Raw genomic sequence first — 21,377 nt, 5'->3', positions numbered from 1 at the left:
GACACTGTATTTTTTAAGTCCAAAATATTTTGAAGAAAATTGGATACTGGCACACTGAGTGACAGCCAAACGTTTATTTTTTTATTAATATTATGCCATTGGGCATAACACAGTAAAAATTAAACTCAAATTAAAGATGCACATTTTTTAATTCTTATGTTGCATAACAAATAAAAACACTGTGCATGGGATCCATGGCTCTCCCAGGTCTCTTCCTCCTCATAGGCTGAGACACACCAGCAGGAGCCATTGCCTCCCACTGCTATCAACCACAGCCAGTGAGGAGGGAGTGGGAAACAGGACTGAGCCACGCTCTGTGCACCCCATAGACACACAGAGGCAGCTCAGGAGCAAGCACGCACGAGTGTCCCCAGAGCAAGCAGCTTGCTCTGGGGGCACTTGGCAAGCAAAAGGAGCCAGAAGCACTGGTGGGGGCCCAGAGAAAAGAAGGATTGGGGTTTCTCTGTGCAAAACCATTACACAGAGCAGGTAAGTATAACATGTTTGTTAGTTTTTAAAAAAATGGAACCTTTAGAATCACTTTAATATTAATAATATTATTGTTATTATTATTATTATTAGTATTATTGCTGTTATTATTACTCTTAGGTCTTTGTGCATAACACAGTAAAAATCATTCCCCAATTAAAGATGCACATTTTTTACTAGTTAAGCATAACAAGTAAAAAATATAGCACTATTGTTTATTATAGACATTAATAATATTAATTCTGCTGTTACTAAAATAATAATAATAATAATAATAATGATAATACTAATAATGTCTTTGTGCCTAACACAGTAAAAATTGAACCCCAACTGAAGATGCACATTTTGTACATGCTATGTTGATGATGATTAATATCATCATTATTACAACTTGGTTGTCCACCCATCAGTTGTAGAGGTCTTTAAATCCTTTATAAGTTCAGAGCGTCTGATGATGCAGGATTGGGTTTCTCTATATTATGAACAGAGTTTTAAAGACTTGAGACATCTGCAGTAACAACTGTTAGGTCATCGGGTTCCCTTATTACTGCATGTTCTGTTGTGCTCAGGATACTAGAAGAGAGAAGGAGACAATGATAAGTGTACATAGACCAGAAGAGCACTTAACAAATGTTTGACATTCCTGGTCATTAAGTGCAGCCTGTCACCACTATAGTGTCCTCATACATCCCAACCTCATTAGTGACTCTTGTTTAGTCAGGTCATGGCTTGCTGTCTATTGATATATTGATATTTAAAGGGGCCTTCCACTTTTAAATGAAATCTGCAAGCCCCCCTCCCCCACCTTCCTTTCTGAGCATTGACTCTCAGTGGGGATCATTTTCATTAAGCTGTGCATGGGCTCCCAGGTGTTTATAATATTGCTCCCTTTCATTGTTGGGATAACAATTATTGGATGAAAGGGATGGAGACTTGTAGTGGAAAGTAGAGCTTTTGAGTCATGCAGCCTATACATGTAATTGTTGTTGAATAAGTGATTAAAGATTTGATCCACTCCCCTAGACAAAATCAACCATTTAATGTTGAATTTCAGACACACCTGTAGAATGTCATTCCCTATTAATTCAGATTTTGACTTATAGGATAAGTTCACATTTTGACCAAAAATAATAAATGCACATTTTTTGCAGGTAAAAAAATGTGCATTTATTGTTTTTGGTTGCAGGAGCCTGTAAAGCATTGCACCAGGTCTGGCAGACCTGAAAGTATATCTACTTGCCTATATAGGGTGTGCGCAGGGGCGGACTGACCATTTGGAAACTCGGGCACTGTCCGAGGGCCCGTGGTCATTAGGGGGCCCCATGAGATGCCCCTGGTACCTTTTTCATAGGCTTTTTTGAGTTTGGGCAAGGATACAGGAGCCCCACGATCCCCTATTGCCCAGGGGCCCCATGAGTTGTCAGTCCTCCCCTGGGTGTGCGGACAAGCAGATATACTGACAGGAAGATTCAATGAACTACCACAGGGCTCCACAACACTGTGGTAGTTCATTGTAAACCACAAGGCAATAGCTGCTAATCTTACATCACTTCCGTTTTCAATGCAAAACATGTCATCACTTTCACACCTACAAATGATGTTAGTGTTTCCATGTTTTTGGTCTAACTCCTGTATTATTTAAAACAAATCTTGTAATCTTTTAAAAAAAACACTGGTTAACTGTTTCAAATTAAATCTATTGATTTTGAAATGTGTATCAGATATATATATATATATATATATATATATATATATATATATATGTATATATGCAGTATATATTCGATCATTGGATTTCATTTAATGTACATTCAATGTGGATACTTCCAAACCTGTAGAGACTTTTGTTCAGTGGGGTAGGAGTTTCCCTGCGACACCTTAGTTAATTTCGAGTGCAAGTATTCACAATAGCCTCAGGAGGTACACATTCTATAAAGCTATACTTCTAATAATATAAATGCCTTTGAACATTCTTGAGTGGCATCAGTTATCTGAAATGTCTGCGGCACCAGACGTCCAGTTAGCACAGCAGGAGAAATGTCGCCACTTTAGAATTCTCAAAATTAAGGGAAACCACGGTTTGGAATGTGAAACAAGTTAAACTCTTCTTACAATCTACATCCCACCAGGGTCTTCAACGGACCATGAAAGACCTTTGTGTGACTGTGCACCAGAGTTCATCACACAAGAACCTAATAAAACATTTTATATATTATACCAAAAATACAATAAAATTACCCTCCTTTCCAGTAATGTAATCATAAATATAGTCAATGCCAAACATTACATTGCATATATTATGTTTGCTAACAGAGAATCGTGAAAAAATAGTAACTATGCTTAGTAATGTAAAAGTATTTTTTAAATTAACCTATAACAAATGTTTATAGCATGAAATTCACTAAAACGTTCATCTAAATCTGAACGCTTAGTTATATAGATCAGTTTATTAGTATAGGCACATTTATATTGTTGTTCAAGTGTTAAAGCAAGTTTATAATCTGCCATGTCAGGACTGTCCAATCAGTCCTCAAGGTTTACCCATTCAGGCCAGTCCAGCCAGTCTGCAAAGCCGTATCAGCTCCACTCAAGGCTGTCCAACCAATCCTCAAAGACTAATCAGCCTTACACAGGGCTGTTCAACCAGTCCCCAAGGACCAATCAGCTCCACTCAGGGATGTCTAACCAATCCTCAAGGACTAATCAGCCATACTTAAGGCTGTCCAACCAAGTCTGAAGGACTAATCAGCCTTAGGCTGGCCATAGACGGGCCGTTTATCGGCTGAATTGTCAGCCGATAAACTAAAAATCGGTCGTTGCTGCCATGGATGCTGCCAGCAATGCTTACGAAAAACGTCCATTTTTCATGGATTTTCCAGCATTACCGATAAAAAGAAACAAGAAGATCCGCATTGCCCCACTAACAGTGTGAATATTGGCCGATATTTCGGTCGGATGAAAATTTGGTCGATAAACGACCCGGCTATGGCCTGCATTAAGCTCTGTACACATGGGATGAATATGGGCTGGTATTGCCTGGTTTGATAGAAACCAGACGACATTCGGCCCATGTGTACACCAGCCTGTCCAACAGAAGCCGGATGAATGGCTGGCTTTTGACAAACAGGCATACTGGAAAACCAGCATCTAATCGGCATTCAATCAGTGTTGGCAGTCAATGGCTGCGAGCGCTAACTGATGTGTTCTGGTAGGGGGCGGTGCTGTCCCCATGTCAGAACAGAATAGCTCAGTGGGGAGATTGCTGTACTAATATGGACAGTTGGTACAGCAAGCTCTTCCTGAGTTTTTTTGGGTTGAACGAAAAACAAATTATAGTGTGCACCCAGCATTACTCAGAGCTGTCCTATTAATCCTCAAGGACTACTCAGCCCCTCTCATGGCTGACCATTTACCGCCCCAGGACTAACCAAGCCCACTCAGGGCCACCCAACCCATACTCAAGGACAACTGAGCCCCATGTAGGACAGTTTATACTCCTGTCCAACTAATTATTGAAGACAAATGAGTTCCACTCAGCGTTGTCCAACCAATCATCAAGGACTAATCAGTCATGCTCAGTGAGTGTCCAACCTGTCCCCAATATCTGCTAAGATTCATTCAAGAGTGAGGAAAACCCCACACCAATCTACCCGATATGCCAATATTTGGGTCAAACCACTTCCAAATCACCTGAAACTTTACCTCAGTAGATATATGAAATTTTGGACCATTTGGAAAATATACTATCATGTAGGTATGTAAAGTTGCTTAGTAGGACCTACATTACATATGGCAAGACCTATACCTAAGGTTCTTCAATATGTGTCTGTTTCACAAGGTGTCCCATAGACAAAATGATGCCTCCACTAATGAAAGCAAGAAGATTTAAAAACCAGCTGCATCCAAATTGGAAAATGGTTCTGCATTTTAGTTGGTATCTGTGCTATAAGCAGTTCTGGATGTAAAGCCTGCAACACCTTAGGTAAAATATAGACAAAGCCCAAACTGTTATTAGTTTGTTTTAGAAAGAGTTTAGAGGGGTTAAACATCTATCTAGTTATTGTTTCCAGTTCTTTATTTTTATTTTCAATGTACCAAGGTACAAATGGTATACATGATAAAACAGCTCAGAATCAGATACATCTTAGTTGAAATAACAGAATATCAGGACTGGCAGCACAATAACAGACAAGCGTTCATCTTGGAGAAAAATATATTCGAGTCTATTTGCTGGGCCCAATGTGGCTCAAGTTATTTTTTGCCACTCATGTCCCACTTGGGAGATTTTCATGCAACAGGACATTGCTCCTGCAGTATGGGTACGGCCCATTCAAGCCTATGAGACATTAGTGCACAGGCGTAGGCAGACCACAAGGTTTTCACCCTCCAGGTTGCAGACCGTGCAGTAGACCACAGCCATCAGAGGACAATGCATGGCCCTACAGGAGGTTTGTGGGATGGGAGCTAGGGCATCATTTAACTAGGGACATCTAGTGGCAGAAACAGGTTTGTGCAGAGGACAACGTTGGAGAGGAGGTGAGCAATGCAGCCAGTTTCTTTTAAAGCCCTACAAAGGGACTGTTTTTTAAAAATTTGTCTTAAGTTGGGCTTTAAAATAACTCCCCTAGAACTCTGACAATAAATAAACTTTCTCCATAGCCCCAGTGATGACGTCCATTCAGACAAAACGCGCTGGGTGGAGCTACATCAGTGAGGTCATCACGACCGCCAGGGTGTTGAACGTGACATGTTTGATATGCTGTGATATTTTCCTTTTATGTGAGTAGATGTCTAGTTTTTAATAAATCTTTACTTTTTTACTACACCATGGGAGTTCTCCTTCCTTGCATGTTTTATTCTGATGTGACCAATGGCTGGCTTGATCTGTGGTGAATCGGTGTTGATGGCAGTGTAAGTGGCATTCAGGGATGAAAATAGCGGAGGCACACTTTCCATTCATCCATCCACCCAGTCGAAGCGTTACTTTTTATCCATCTAGCCATTCCTTCAGTGAGCACTTAGTTCATAGAGTTCTTAGTTCTTAGATCATAAAGCGATCATCCATCCACTTTGGAATTTCAGCCTAAAATGCGGTCAGACCTCCTATACTTTGAGGTTTGAAGGTCTGGTAAGCTGCCCTAGATTATGTGTTGGTGCTCACAATGGTGAAAGGTCCAATGATTTCAATGGTGAAAAGTCTGCTGATTTATAGGATCACTTGATTCACTTCCTTGGTATATGAATGCACTTTCTTCACTTGGATTTTGCTTCAGCACTTTATCTGCATATGCATATGAACTTTTTCATTGAACTTACACATGATTTTGGGACTTTTTTATAGTTTATGAATGTATTCACTTTCTTCACTCAGATTTTGCTCCATCACTTTATCTGCACATACAGGTGAAACTCAAAAAATTAGAATATCTTGCAAAAGTTAATTTATTTCAGTAATGCAACTTAAAAAGTGAAACTAATATATGAGATAGACTCATTACATGCAAAGCAAGATAGTTCAAGCCGTGATTTGTCATAATTGTGATGATTATGGCTTACAGCTCATGAAAACCCCAAATCCACAATCTCAGAAAATTAGAATATTACATGCAATCAATAAAACAAGGATTGTACATAGAACAATATTGGACCTCTGAAAAGTATAAGCTTGCATATGTACTCAGTACTTGGTTTGGGCCCCTTTTGCAGCAATGACTGCCTCAGTGCGGTGTGGCATGGAAGCTATCAGCCTGTGGCACTGCTGAGGTGTTATGAAAGACCAGGATGCTTCAATAGCGGCCTTCAGCTCTTCTGCATTGTTCGGTCTCATGTCTCTCATTTTTCTCTTGGCAATGCCCCATAGATTCTCTATGGGGTTCAGGTCAGGCGAGTTTGCTGGCCAATCAAGCACAGTAATCCCACGGTCATTGAACCAGGTTTTGGTGCTTTTGGCAGTGTGGGCAGGTGCCAAGTCCTGCTGGAAAATGAAGTCAGCATCCCCATAAAGCTCGTCTGTGGAAGGAAGCATGTAGTGCTCCAAAATCTCCTGGTAGACGGCTGCGTTGACCCTGGACTTAATGAAGCACAGTGGACCAACACCAGCAGATGACATGGCTCCCCAAAGCAACACAGACTGTGGAAACTTCACACTGGACTTCAAGCATCTTGCAGTATGTGCCTCTCCATTCTTCCTCCATACTCTGGGTCCTTGGTTTCCAAATGAGATGCAAAAGTTGCTCTCATCAGAAAAGAGGACTTTGGACCACTGAGCAACAGACCAGGTCTGTTTTTCTTTAGCCCAGGTAAGACGCTTCTGATGTTTGTTGTTCAGGAGCGGCTTGACAAGAGGAATACGACATTTGAAGCCCGTGTCTAGAATCCGTCTGTGTGTGGTGGCTCTTGATGCACTGACTCCAGCCTCAGTCCACTCCTTGTGAAAGTCCCCAACACTTTTGAATGGCCTTTTCCTGACAATCCTCTCCAGGCTGCGGTCATCCCTGCTGTTTGTGCACCTTTTTCTTCCACACTTTTCCCTTCCACATAACTTTCTATTAATGTGCTTTGATACAGCACTTTGGGAACATCCAACTTCTTTTGCAATTACCTTTTGAGGCTTTCTCTCCTTATGGAGGGTGTCAATGATGGTTTTCTGCACAACTGTCAGGTCAACAGTCTTTCCCATGATTGTGATTCCTACTGAACCAGACTGAGGGACCATTTAAAGGCTCAGGAACCCTTTTCAGGTGTTATGGCTTAATTAGCTGATTAGAGTGGGACACTTTGAGCCTAGAATATTGCACCTTTTCACAATATTCTAATTTCCTGAGATTGTGGATTTGGGGTTTTCATGAGCTGTAAGCCATAATCATCACAATTATGACAAATCACGGCTTGAACTATCTTGCTTTGCATGTAAAGAGTCTATCTCATATATTAGTTTCACCTTTTAAGTTGCATTACGGAAATAAATGAACTTTTGCACGATATTCTAATTTTTTGAGTTTCACCTGTATATAAACTTTTTGATTGGACTTACACAAGGGACTTTTTTATAGTTAATTGATTTATTCATTTATTTATTTATGCCATTTATTTATTCGCATTATATAAGAGTTATTTCTGTTAAGCATGTGCACTTTATCTTGTTTATGTCAGGCTAACACAATTGGAAGATTTAATAAGTAAATTTAACATCAAAACGATCCCTAAAACACTAAACCAATAGTAGCCACCACCAACACTCACAGTTTTACACATAAAGTAATAGCGACTAGAACTAATACATCAGCTTATCACACCCTTATTCTTCCATTGAAGTGATGAGGTCCTTCTAAACTATTTCTCCTCTAAAATCTCCAGTCCCATGAAGAAGAGGCTCTGTTAGAAAGTGTTTTGCAGTTATGTGGGTCTTGCTGAATAGCTCTAAGGAAGATTTAATGCTGAGTCAGTTGCAGAGCAGAAAAGAGGTTTGTTTTGGCAATCTGAAAGTGAGGATTCAAATAGACTGGAAAGTTATTGATACAAACATCCTTTTGGTTACAGAGGTGTGTGTGGTCTGCTGGAACACAGAGAATGGAGCTCTTCTAGATGAAGTGAGATAAAATTCCGATCAGCACCCAGCACACAATCCTGAGATTAGTACAAATTAGAAGTGACTTCAGTTCTATGTGTACAATTATTTGTACTCCGTCTAAATAACATGCAAGAGGCCAGAGGGAAACAGTAGCAATATTTAATTATTATGAGAAGGCTACATGATGAATCTGGATTGAAGATAAATGGGTGTTGTAAAAGATACCAACAAATCCACAAACGGTTTAGGGAACAGAACTTTCCAAACTGTTCTTTTAAGATGATATCTTTTTATAATGTGGGCCACTTGTGACCTTTTTTCAGTAACAATGTAATTGATAATGTATTGAAATAATTGCAAAAATCAAGCCAAGATAGACATATATGGTGCAATTTCCCCATAAGCAAATTATTTTGGTGGCATATCCCACATGGAAGAAGAATATATTTGAAATATATTTTAAAAATATTCTTCCCACATATATTGCCATATATTTGAAATGCTACAATTTTGGCCGTACAAAGCTGTCCATCATACTGCCCCAAATTATATCTCCGACCTAATATCCAAGTTCCACCCATCACGCACACTTCGCTCCTCTCAAGACCTCCTTCTCTCTAGTTCCCTGGTCTCCTCCTCCCATGCCCGCCTCCAGGATTTCTCCAGGGCGTCATCCATCCTCTGGAACTCACTACCCCAATCCATCAGACTATCACCTACTCTCCTCTCATTTAGGCACACCCTGAAAACCCACCTCTTCAGGGAAGCCTACCCCACCCCCTGCTAATTGCCGATCTCCTCCACTCTTCCTACCACTCCATCCCCCACAGCTATCTCCTCCTGTACCACTATCCCCTCCCTCCTAGATTGTAAGCTCGAAGGAGCAGGGCCCTCGAACCCCTCGTGTATCACATTGTATTGTTATTGTACTGTCGCATGTTCTGTCTCCCTTTGTAATGTACAGCGCTGAGTGAACTGTTGGCGCATTATAAATACTGTATAATAATAATAATATTCAATATATTTCAAAATATATTTCAATAAATATATGTATATATGCTGCATGTTGAAATGCGTTTTTATTACAAAATATATGAAAAATACTTTTAAAAATACATTTCAAATATACTGTATGTCTTTAAAAATACAAATCTAGATTTTTGGAATGCACTTACAAATATATGTAAACATATATGTTAAAGTGAGTTTTTATATGTTAAAAAAAATCTGAAGAATATATTTTAAAAATATATATTTTTAAAAATATATATATATTTCAAATATATTCTTCAGATTTTTTTTTTAACATATAAAAAAGTCAATTTTAACATACAGTGAAGGAAATAAATATTTGATCCCCTGCTGATTTTGAATGTTTGCCCACTCACAAAGAAATGATCAGTCTAAAAATCGAATGGTAGGTGTATTGTAACACTGAGAGACAGAATAGCAACAAAAAATTCAAAAGAAATGCATTTCTAACAAATGATGCACTGATTTGCATGTTCATGAGGGAAATAAGTATTTGATCCCCTTCACAAAAAATGACTTAGTACTTGGTGGCAAATCCCTTGTTGGCAATCACAGAGGTCAGACGTTTCCTGTAGTTTGCACACATCTCAGGAGTAATTTTGGCCCACTCCTCTTGGCAGATCCTTTCCAAGTCATTAAGGTTTGGTGGCTGACATTTGGCAACTCGAACTTCCAGCTCCCTCCACAGATTTTCAATCGGATTGAGGTCTGGAGCCTGGTTAAGCCACTCTAGGACCTTAATGTGCTTCTTCTTGAGCCACTCCTTTGCTGCCTTGGCCGTGTGTTTTGGGTCATTGTCATGCTGGAACACCCATCCATGACCCATTTTCAATGCCCTGGCTGAGGGAAGAAGGTTCTCACCCAAGATTTGAGGGTACATTGACCCGTCCATCGTCTCTTTGATGCGGTGCAGTTGTCCTGTCCCCTTAGCAGAAAAACACCTCCAAAGCAGAATTTTTCCACCACCTTGTTTGATAGTTGGGATGGTGTTAGGCAGCATTCCTCCTCCTCCAAACACGGCAAGTTGATGAGCTCAATTTTGGTTTCATCTGACCACAACACTTTCAACCAGTCCTCCTCTGCATCATTCAGATGTTCAGTGGCAAACTTCAGACGGGCCTGGACATGTGCTTTCTTAAGCAGAGGGACCTTGCGGGCATTGCAGGATTTCAATCCTTGTCGGCGTAGTGTGTTACCAATTGTTTTCTTGGTGACTGTGGTCCCAGCTGCCTGGAAATCATTGACAAGATCCTCATGTATAGTTCTGGGATGATTCCTCACTGTTCTCATGATCATTGACACTCCACGAGGTGAGATCTTGCATGGTGCACCAGACCTAGGGAGACTGACAGTTGTTTTGTGTTTCTTCCATTTGTGAATGATTGCACCAACTGTTGTCACCTTCTCACCAAGCTGCTTGGCGATAGTTTAGTAGCCCAGTCCAGTCTTGCCCCTGACATCCTTGGACAGCTCTTTGGTTTTTGCTATGGTGGAGAGTTTGGAATCTGATTGTTTGATTGCTCCTGTGGACAGGTGTCTTTTATACAGGTAACACAATGAGATTAGCAGCACTCCCTTTCAGAGACTGCTTCTAATCTCAGCTTGTTACCTGTATGAAAGACACCTGGTAGCCAGAAATCCTGCTGAATGATAGGGGATCAAATACTTATTTCCCTCATGAACATGCAAATCAGTGCATTATTTGTTAAACTTGCATTTCTTGTGAAATTTGTGTTGCTATTCTGTCTCAGTGTTACAATACACCTACCATTTGATTTTTAGAATGATCATTTCTTTGTGAGTGGGCACACATTCCAAATCAGCAGGGGATCAAATACTTATTTCCTTCACTGTATATGTTTACATATATTTGTAAATGCATTCCAAAATTGTAGATTTGTATTTTTAAAGACATACTTGAAATGTATTTTTAAAAATATTTTTCATCTATTTTGAAATTAAAAGGCATTTTAACATGCAGTATATATACATATATGTATTGAAATATACTTTGAAATATATTGAATATGGCCAAAAATGTAGCATCTCAAATATATGGCAATATATTTTGGAAGAATATTTTTAAAATATATTTCAAATATTTTTTTCTTCCATGTGGGATATACCACATTATGTCAACTCTGCTAGGCTGTCCCCTAATGATGGATCCCTAGGAGGCCCTCTTGAACAATAAAATCAATCGCCTGTACCAACATTGAAGCCCGCCTGGTTATGCATGTCATTTGCCGGCTGTCAGAATACAATAGCCTCCAGAACAACATGCTCAAAGAGGCACTGGGAACATTTAGACTTGTATTTGTAGTCAGATGAAAGAAAACATCAAGCAAACTCAATAGCTCTAGCAAAGCATCTCCCAAACAGCAAGGATTCCCTGAATGAGCATCCAATGGTAGCTGAAAGCACAGAAATACAGAAAGGAATGCCAGGCCAAAGCCTAATAAGAGTTCTAGATCATTTTAATTGTTGGTGAAAATTCATATAAAAATAGCCAATACATTTCAAGGGCAACACCACCCCCCTTCATCAAGGCTTAACACAGGATAAAACTTGGGTGGACTTGGATGAGAAAACAGTGACTTTACAGATCTATATTAGAACCAGTATTAAACTCTCCTCATGGAGGAACAACTTGACAGCAGTTGTTGAACAGCTCCTTGTGATGATCTCTGACTGCAAGAGAAAAATACCAAACTATTTCAGATACTTAAACTGCTTGCATTTAAAAATACATTTAAAGATGTGTGCACAAATACAGAGCTGCAATCAAGTGATTAAACCCAAAAGCAAACAATTAATATACTGCAGCTTGCCAATTCTTAGATGTGATGGCTGTATTTGTTTCATTTTTAGGCTTCTTTCTTCTATTTTCACCTTATGATCCAGGAAGTCTGTTGCTTTTCAAAAGAACAGGATCTCTTGAAGTTACAGGGAAGAGACAAATCATTTCTCACTGACAGGGGTGCTTTAAATTATTAGCTTTATTTTATTTATATAAACCTTTATCACAAAAGGAAAAAAAATTGCTGTAACTAATTGTAAAGTATTAGTTGAAGTTTGGCTTCAATTGGTTAGTAGATTTAAATCTGCTAGTACAGCTAACACTTCCCCCCCCCCCCAGACTGACATGGCTGCTTTCCAAATGTGCCCCCTGTGCTCATTCATCCTGAGTGGGGGCACTCTAATACAGGAGGTGTGTTACTGGCCAGATCACCAGCTGAAAACAGAGGGAAAGGGTTTTTGGGTTTAATACCATTTGAATTTGTGTATTTTATATCTGACTGAAGCTAACCCTTAAAGTAGAAGTAAAGTCTTTTTTTAACCTGTATCTACAGGTAAGCCTACAATAATGCTTGCCTATTGGTACAGTGAATATCTCCTGAACTTTCACGGCAAATTCACACTGCGTTCTGCCGGTGACGTCAAGGGCACATCCACTCTGAAGGGACGGCATACCTGTGCCGTCCCTTCAGAGCTCTGTGCCGCGGACGAAACTCCAATGTACATGCACAGGAGTCACGTCACTGTGGCTCAGCCAGTCAAATTGGCCGGAGCACGTGAACCAGGAAGGAAGACCAAGTGAAGATGGAAGCCCTGTCAGCGGTGACAGTGGTCCGCTAGAGTGCTTCACTCTAAGGTAAGTACTTCATAATGTGTTAGTATGCGATGATTACTAGCACATTATGCCATTGTCTTGCAAGTTTTTTTTCTTTAAAAGCCTGCAGTGTACTACGTAGCCTAAGTTTAGCTAAAATCAAAAACGTAAAAATCAGCACAAAGGACATAACTTACAATTGGCATGATGTGTTCCTTGCGCTGATTCTTCTTTTGGAAGAAAATGTCCTCTTTCCTAAGCCCCCCGCTGCTGTAATCTTCCAGTGCAATGCGGGTTAATACAGTTAAGAGGCTGTCAGGAGCTCTAATCAAGGGAGCTTGACTATGCTAGCCCTTCCCTCCCGGAGCCACCATTCATAGAAGTTGTACTACAGCTTCTATGAATGACACATGATCTATGAATGGGGTGGATGATTGATAGCTCAAACCCCTGCATTCATAGATCCTGTGTCATTCATAGAAGATCAAACACAAGGCCTGTGGGCGCTCAACGTGTCCCTCCTAACTGCATATCTACAGTGGGAAGATGTTACACAGGGGCCTGAGAATTAACTGAAGAACAGTTATGGTGCAGGTGTGCATGGTGTTTCATCTCTGAAAGTAGACCCGCCTTAAGGTTGTGTATTCCCCCATGGTGGCCTCAGCCTTGTCCCTGAGCATTGGTGAAAACGGCACGGCAGTAAAGGTACCCCATATGTGTGAAGTAGAATGATCATGTTACAGGTGCCTAGCGTAGCCCAGAAGAACCCACCCCAGGAGTAGTCCTTGCATGTGACCCACACTTGGTGCCCAACAAGTTAATTGAGAATATGGAGGAAGGTCCTACCTTCTCTGAATGAGGGATGTGGCAGGAAAGGGTGGGTATAGTCAAGCTCTCTTGATAAGTGCTCCTGTCAGCCCTTTAGTTGTATCAACTCCTGCAGCACCAAATAATTACGGAGGCAAGGATGAAGGGGTGGAGAGGAAAATTAGAGAGCAATATTTATCCTAAAAGAAGAATGAGCACAAGGGACACATCATGCTAATTGTAAGTTATGTCCCTTGTGCTAATTTTTTTATGTTTTTTACTTTAGCTAAACATAGGCTTTAAGATAAAGCATGTGGAGCATTGGCAGAAATAAGGTCTGACTACCCATTATAAGATTTCTGAAGGTTGTCAGGGGATTTTATAAATTGTTCAATATACAATTTTTTCTTTCATGCCTGAAGTTCCTCAAAAATGTACATATTAATATTGAAAGCTTAGGGCAAAATGTTTCTAAAGCAAAAAGCAATTGTTTCTAAAACATGCTTTTCAATATAGCACATCTTTAGTATAAGTTGTTCACATTTTCTGCACATTTGATGGAAGTTTGTAAAAGTTTATAATATATGTAATTAAATACAGACCGATGTATTTAGCAGAAATGTGGTGCATTATATCTATTTCACCAACCATGTTTACTGTAGCTATCAAGGTCATCGCGGTTCCTCATTTTTTTTGTAATCTTGCTTTACTCTGATGACGTAAAAGTAGTAGCACTAGATATGATAATAAGCAAAAATATTTCTCCTTTCAGATCTCTATATATCAGAAAACAATGTCCTCGAGACTCAACAGTGTATCTTATCACCAGCATCATCAGCCAGTGAGAGCATTTGTCTTCTTCGTCAGAGGCTGCAGATAAACTTTAAAGAAGCTAGGAACATTTTTATTTAGCAACAAAAACTTCTCATTTTATGGAACAAATGTATTTTATATGTGCCCTGACTCAATTTTAAACTTTTAAAATGAGCTGCCTAAGCGCAGACCCCACAAGATACCTGATATTACCTTTATTTGTCCAAAATATGCCCCTCTCTGGGTTAGTTCATTTTGATACCTGATTTGCCTTGTGCTCATGGATAAACTTCACCAAGTTAATGGATAAGCTCCACCAAGTTCATGGATAAGTTCCATCAAGTTCATGGATAAGTTCCACCAAGTTCATGGATAAACTGCACAAAGTTCATGGATAAGCTCCACCAAGTTCATGGATAAGCTCCATCAACTACCACCCTTCCTCCAGTGAGAGTGCCTTTCCTAGCCACTGAGACAGTCTGGGATAGAAATTTGTAGGGCTTAGCCAGGAAATCATGGGTAGTCAGTCCCCATTAGCAAAGCCAAACTAAATGAGAGAGGCACTAAACCTTTCTGGGTAAAATAAGTAACAGAAGGCATCTTATGGTGACTGTTCTCAGGCAGCACCTTTGAAAGCAAGCATGGGTTCACTTTAGAAAGCTTTTTAAAGGGTACACTTAATGTTTTTTAAAGGATCACTATGTACAAATTTAAAAGTGAAGTTTAGGTATGTCAAATAAGTATACATGTGCAGTACCTGTAAATTCCTTGTGGCAGTAAATAGTTGCAGTAGGCACCACTACTAAAGTGATCTCCGCTACCTTCTGGGTCCTTTGCTGAGTGTTTGCTCTGTTGCATTGTGAACATAGGAGGTTGGCAATGGGCACCATTCAGGGAACTCTGCATTTTCTCAATAAACTCAAAGCATCTTCTGATTTGATGAGGTGGGGCAGTGACACTGCAGTCTACACTTTATCCAATCAAAAAACACTTTGCATTCAATGAGAAAATGCAAAGCGTTCTCTGAATTGCCCCTGTGCCAAGCAGGTCACCTTCTGTGTTTAGTAAGTAACATGTTAGCGGGTTGTAAATTAGCTAGTTAGGTGCAGCCCCAGGCGGGAGAGTGATGGTTAATGTTTTTTCCAGTACTTTGGCTTGGTGGGTTTTCTGACTCACTAGTCATGTGTGTATAAAAAGGGACAGTGGTCCGGAGTCCAAGGTCCTTTGGTTTTTAAGAACTGCAGCTCCTCGCTACATTGCTGGCTGGAAGCCTGACGTGATGTAGGAAGCCACTGAAACCTGGGGTCCACTCCAAAGAAACCAGCCACTGGGGAATGCCACTGATGGACCTGATTATATGCATGTGCTCTACCTTTGCATGTATGGCGGGGTAGCACTCAAGCCTGAGTTAGGATTTGGGTTTTAGGAAAAAGACTGTTCTTATCTGGGGGACTATGTACTCTTTTGCCATTTCATCAGTAAAGCAGGGGTGGACTGACAACTCATGGGGCCCCCGGGCAATAGGGGATCATGGAGCTCCTGTGTCCTTGCCCAAACTCAAAAAAGCCTATGAAAAAAAAGGTACCAGGGGCATCTCATGGGACCCCCTACTGACCCCAGGCCCTCGGGCAGTGCCCGAGTTTCCAAATGGTCAGTCCGCCCCTGCAGTAAAGTGTTGAAACTTTACCTTCTGCCTGGTCTGAATTAATTTAAAGGAGTTTAGTGCAAGTACCCGTAAAAATGCTACAGTTCTGGGTCACTAACATATTGGGGTATGAAGAGTTAGCACGGAAAAGAGTCATCATGGTGCAGTGCTATAAGTGGTTGTCATTGGCAATGGAAATCTACAGTCAGTTAATGCAGCCTGTCCATAGGATAGGGAGATCCCTACACCATATTCAGTCTCCCCCTAGTAACTGAAGCAGAACTGCACTGCAGAGGTCCTCATCCTGTACAGAGGTACGTAAGTTCAAGAGTTACAGTCCAGTGCACTTTGGAGCCTGAGCTAGGTGCACGGTGGGGTTCCATTCTTCTACTGGGAACAGTAGTGGAAAAAGCTGGACAGGTGGTTGTGGGTAAGGCTCAACGTGTCCCTCCTAATTCCAAGTCTACAGGTGGGAAGATGTACATTTACATGGGGACCTGAGAGTTAACTGAAGAACAGTTATGGTGCAGGTGTGCATGGTGTACGTTCATCTCTGAAAGTAGACCCGCCTTAAGGTTGTGTTTTCCTCCACACCGGCCTCAGCCTTGTCCCTGGGCATGGCAGTAAAGGCACCCCATATGTGTGAAGTAGAGTGATACTGTCACAGGTGCCTAGCGTAGCCCAGAAGAACCCACCCTAGGAGTAGTCCTTGCATGTGACCCACACTTGGTCACATGGGAACATGGAGGAAGGTCCTACCTTCTTCCCTACCGACATACAGGGCAACCGCCCACCATGGGATTTGGAAGCTAGTGGCATTCACTGACGTACCGGTGTCTACTACAGTGATTTCCAGCTTCCACAGGGATCACACAGGTATGGCACATGCATACGTACATTGGGGCATTCTGGGTCAATGTACCTACAGTGTGTAAAAACTGCCATACCTGGAATTCTTATTTTAAAAAAATGTAATTTTTGATTTTTAAGGTTTAAATCCACTTTGAGCAGCAGGGATCAAAGGGTAGAGATCAAAGGACATTATCCAATAATATCCAGCCACACTTCACTGGTGCTCTGCAGGAATAATTTTTCCTTTCAAACATTCTTACACTTTCATCTGGATCATATGTACCCTTGAGGCACCCATCTAAGACAAAGATTTATGGGTGATTCTGACCATTTCAACTTAATATTTACACTTATATGGGACAAACAAGAGACCCACAAAGAGACAAGCAGTCCCTCATAAATGTCTGATTTTTATTATGAACAGAAATAAGCTAAATTATTTTTAAAAACGAAAATGTGAATGTTTGTCTTATATTTCCCCAGAATTTAGGGTTAAAAAAAACGCCCAATTTCTGTTCATCCTAATCATCAGAGTAGCACAATTTGTAGAAAAGTCTATTGATATTATCCAGTAGGTAACATGTATTAAAGTGCTGCCAACAAGAGCAAAACTGTTGTTCTTTGGTGTATGAAGATATTGCTGAAAAGAAAAGACGCTCACTAAAGTGTTCATCAAGGCTTTACCCAAATTTACCTCCAACCTTCCCTCTACCAGACTCATGTCCCAGCATTTTTTTTCTTTAACTTATTTTTTTTTTAACAACTTCTATTACTCCCTGTCATCACCAGGCACACTCCCAGAACTACATCTTCTAAGAGCCCTTCCCCTGCATACCGTATATGGGCAGGCTCTTGGAAGACATAAAGAAAGTAAGAACTGAATGTATAGATGTAAAGAGATACAGAAAGTGCTGGGAGATGGGAGTCCTGAAGCCCAGTAAGTAAGGCTGACAATGCTAGTTCGGATTTCACTCCATCAAAGGCACAGAGTTGACAGCTAAAACAGGAAGTTAGGAGCTCACTGGATTCCTGATAGATCAACAGCAATTTTTCTGTACATGCAGAATTTTTATAGGGATAGAACATTGGGGAATTGTGGTTGGGCCTCCTAACCCTCTTGCCTTGAATTGTATTGTCTTACTGCAAATTGCAAAGCGCTGCACAAACTATCTGCACTATATAAATTCTGTATAAGAATAAGGCCCCTTTACACAGGGTGGAATCCAGGTTGCTCAGCAGGAGATCTATCTGCAGAGCGGGTGGATGACAGGTCCAAGTACCCTCAGTTTACTCTGAGCAGAAACGGACAGAGCCCGCTGCTCTGTTTACACCCGACTACTCACCGATCTGTTTCACCTAGACAAAGGGGGATGGATCCCCTTCTCTTTTTTTTTTTTTTTTTTTTTAATGAATCAGATCAGATTGGAGGAAGGTGGGTGTAAATGGACAAAAGTCTGTGTACTCCTGCCAGTCCATAGGGATGCATGGACTATCTGATCAGATCCACCTGAAAAACTGGTTCACCGCTGTCCCGCCATTACCGTGGGTGTGCAGACCATGAGCCGCTGTTCCACCGTCTCGCTATCACTGCCCATGCGGAACGGCTGAGCGGCGCATGTGTAGTGACACATTCATGTGGGTCGCCCCTCTTTGATGCCATGGGCATCTACACAGGAGAGGGAGGGCACGTGGCTCCTCTATATAATCGCCAGCACAGCGTGCATGGAGGGGTCACATTTTGAATGGCGGTCAGAGTGAAGCACGTTTGCAACATGGAGAGGTGTACATAATCTTTCTTTTACTTCTGATAGATGTTGCGGCCCATGGGCCTTAATGCCTTATAAACGGGGGGAAATATATTTGTTCTGTCCATATGCTATGCTGCCTTGTAGGACTGTTCTATGGTCTATGTTTGATGGGGGTCTTAATGCAATCCTTTATACCTAGGTGTTACTACTGGAAGAGGTACCCATTTGAAATCTGAAACTATCATATGGTTAAGCCTCTTGGCTGCCCCATAGTCCTACAGGTATTTGCTTGGGCATGTGGTTGCTAGATAGGTTAGACCAAATATATACAGTATAGTGGTAATAGTGTTCTCATGGTTCCTTGGTTTTCTTTATTCTATACAGGTTTATATGGAATCTTACTATTTAACTACTTAGGAGGATTGCTTTATCTCCCTGTGCGTGGCCCTTGGATCTTTGGGTCGTTTCTTGGATGTCTTCTAAATTGTGGTACCATCTGTTGCCCTCCTCACTCACTGACGTGCCTGAAATTAATTTATTGGACTTGGTCTCTGTCCCCCATTTGGATTTCTAAGTGAATTAATATGTATCATTCTTCATGTGTGCTATACATGTAATAGTATGGGTTTTTTTTACTATATATTATGTGCCATTGTTTTGTATCTTTAGTAGCCATTGTCAACTGCACCCTTGAACCCCTGAAGAAACTAAAGTGCAAAATGCATCAGGACCTTGCACCCGCTTCCAAAGAATGTTATATTTTGTGATCTGTCTTAATATTTCTAATGCCATCATGTAATGAATTATACAAGGAGGGGTTGGTGCTTTCTGGGGGGCTGTGCTGTTAATTATGAATAAGAAGAGTTGTTGAATTTGTTCTGAGAGAAGGTAGCAGCACCGTTAAAAAAGGGAAAAGAAAGTGGGATTTTGACTGTTTTTTCACATATAATTTAGGGATGTGGTGACTGAAATTTCCAACTATACCTGTTATTATTCTTCATCAATTCTGTACCCTACTGCGGATGTTGAATAACCTGCGCCCCTCCTTCACCAAGAACTCAATGACAGCACATTTCTTCTGCTTGGAATCCATTATTTAGCTGCAATGAAAATGAAAAAACAGAGTTACTAAAGCGGAAGAGTTACTATACCAACATTTGAAATTTGAACGAACTTTGAGGGTCAATAATACAGAGAGATACGACTGGAATGTCAGAGAAACTCCATGGGACTTTGAGGGCAGAAAAGTATAAAACATACAATATGTTAAAAGACCAATAGTCATCTTTATTTGCAATAACAAAAAATGGCCAAATGGCCGGTAAAGCAAGATAAAACAGTATGTTACACCAACTAAATAAGTCAACATATACCCAAAGTGCCTCCTCACCTTCCACATTCGACCCTTGCGGGTCACAAAGCTTTATATATATTATATATCTCTGCCAGGTTTTTCTCCTCCACTGCCTCCACCGACTTAATCAAGATCCTCCTCCAGGCAATGAGTTCCACTCAAATAACTCCCCTCACAATACGGACTCAGACACAGGGTGCATATGCAAGAAAAAGCAGACCTCCATAGTGCAACACTGTTTTAATGCACTCAGAGATATATAGCAAAAATTGCACTCACATATCCTCCAACAGAGAGAAGCAGTTCCCCATGTGCTATGGGTATATTCAGGTGTACAGGTGTACCAAGATGGCGTCCGAACCCGGAACCGGAAGTACGTCACCCCTATGACCCGGAAATACGTCAACGCATTGCGCCACGATCACGTGGCTTCTTCAGGATGCTGAAGAAGCCACGTAATCGTGGCGCAACGCGTCAACGTATTTCCGGTCATAGGGGTGACGTACTTCCGGTTCCGGGTTCGGACGCCATCTTGGTACACCTGTACACCTGAATATACCCATAGCACATGGGGAACTGCTTCTCTCTGTTGGAGGATATGTGAGTGCAATTTTTGCTATATATCTCTGAGTGCATTAAAACAGTTTTGCACTATGGAGGTCTGCTTTTTCTTGCATATGCACCCTGTGTCTGAGTCCGTATTGTGATGGGAGTTATTTGAGTGGAACTCATTGCCTGGAGGAGGATCTTGATTAAGTCGGTAGAGGCAGTGGAGGAGAAAAACCTGGCAGAGATATATAATATATATAAAGCTTTGTGACCCGCAAGGGTCGAATGTGGAAGGTGAGGAGGCACTTTGGCTATTATTGAGGGGAGTCACATCAAGATTATCACAAAGAGCACAATTGCAGCATGGAGTGAAGTCATTGAACACTTTTATTATTTTGCACAGTGTGGCATCACAAATTATTTTGAATTGATTTTTCTTATATATATTTTTTATTTAATTGGATATATGTATCACTTGGCACAGTTTAAGAGGCATTAGTTGATTATCACTATACCACTAGGGGGCGTATAATTTATATGTGGGGATGTTGCACTAGATATTTCGTTTGGATTGATTATTCAATTTGTATATTTGGAATAATTTATTATTTAGGTAGGAGATAATTTTCACTTTTATACAAGTTGAGCGCTTCACCATTAATATAATTTGTTTGCACATATCTTGAGGTATAAAGAATAGGTGGTAGCAGCTAACTTTTTGTCACTAGGTTCTGTGGAGCGCAGGGGGATTTTTGTAAATATATACCCAAAGGCAGTGGTGGGCAACCTTTTTTTTCAACTGAGCCAAATCTCGCCAAAACCACGATTGAAATTTATTTTGAGAGCCACATTTTTAAAACTGAAAATACATCCCCCATATAGTAATTCATCCCTCATAGTAATTC

The 21,377-nt window shown here is 40.7% G+C and overlaps 1 long non-coding RNA gene across 1 annotated transcript; it reads right to left on the bottom strand.

Moving 5' to 3' along the window:
- Positions 1 to 11,550: 11,550 nt before the first annotated feature.
- Positions 11,551 to 19,763, bottom strand: LOC149449154 (uncharacterized). The gene is made up of 2 exons (XR_016315452.1): positions 19,554 to 19,763; positions 11,551 to 11,782 (listed from the first exon to the last, which is right to left on the bottom strand). It is a non-coding gene; the product is annotated as an uncharacterized LOC149449154 (long non-coding RNA).
- Between the last annotated feature and the right edge of the window lie 1,614 nt (positions 19,764 to 21,377).

Source organism: Staurois parvus, unplaced genomic scaffold, assembly GCF_062004578.1.
Source record: "Staurois parvus isolate SC_StPar_1 unplaced genomic scaffold, SC_StPar_1.0 ptg000636l, whole genome shotgun sequence".
Classification (NCBI taxonomy): domain Eukaryota; kingdom Metazoa; phylum Chordata; class Amphibia; order Anura; family Ranidae; genus Staurois; species Staurois parvus.
The sequence above is the reverse complement of the archived record's forward strand: the minus strand, read 5'-3'. Positions and strand labels throughout refer to the sequence as shown.